Here is a 633-nt window from a genome sequence, read left to right on the forward strand (position 1 = left end):
TCGTTGACCTTTCTCAATGAACATTTCTGTGTATATAAACTCAGCAAAAAAAATTAACGTTCCTCACCGTCAACTGCGTATATTTTCAGCAAACTTAACATGTCTAAATATTTGAATGAACATAAGATTAAAAGAAATGAGACAAAACTGAACAAATTCCACAAACATGTGGCTAACCGAAATGGAATAAGTGTCCCTGAACAAGGGGGGGGGGGGGGGGGGGGGGTCAAAATCTAAAAAGTAACACTCAGTATCTGGGTGGGCCACAAGCTGCATTAAGTACTGCAGTGTATCTCCTCCTCATAGACTGCACCAGATTTGCCAGTTATTGCTGTGAGATGTTACCCCACTCTTCTACCAAGGCACCTGCAAGTTCCGGACATTTATGGGGGGGAATGGCCCTAGCCCTCACCCTCCGATCAACAGGTCCCAGACATGCTCAATGGGGATTGAGATCTGGGCTCTTCGCTGACCATGGCAGAACACGGACATTCCTTAATTATTTCAGGAAATTACACACAGAACGAGCAGTTATGGCGGGTGGCATTGTCATGCTGGAGGGTCATGTCAGGATGAGCCTGCAGGAAGGTACCACATGAGGGAGGAGGATGTCTTCCCTGTAAACACACAGCA

This window comes from Salvelinus sp. IW2-2015, unplaced genomic scaffold, assembly GCF_002910315.2.
Source record: "Salvelinus sp. IW2-2015 unplaced genomic scaffold, ASM291031v2 Un_scaffold3477, whole genome shotgun sequence".
Classification (NCBI taxonomy): Eukaryota; Metazoa; Chordata; class Actinopteri; order Salmoniformes; family Salmonidae; genus Salvelinus; species Salvelinus sp. IW2-2015.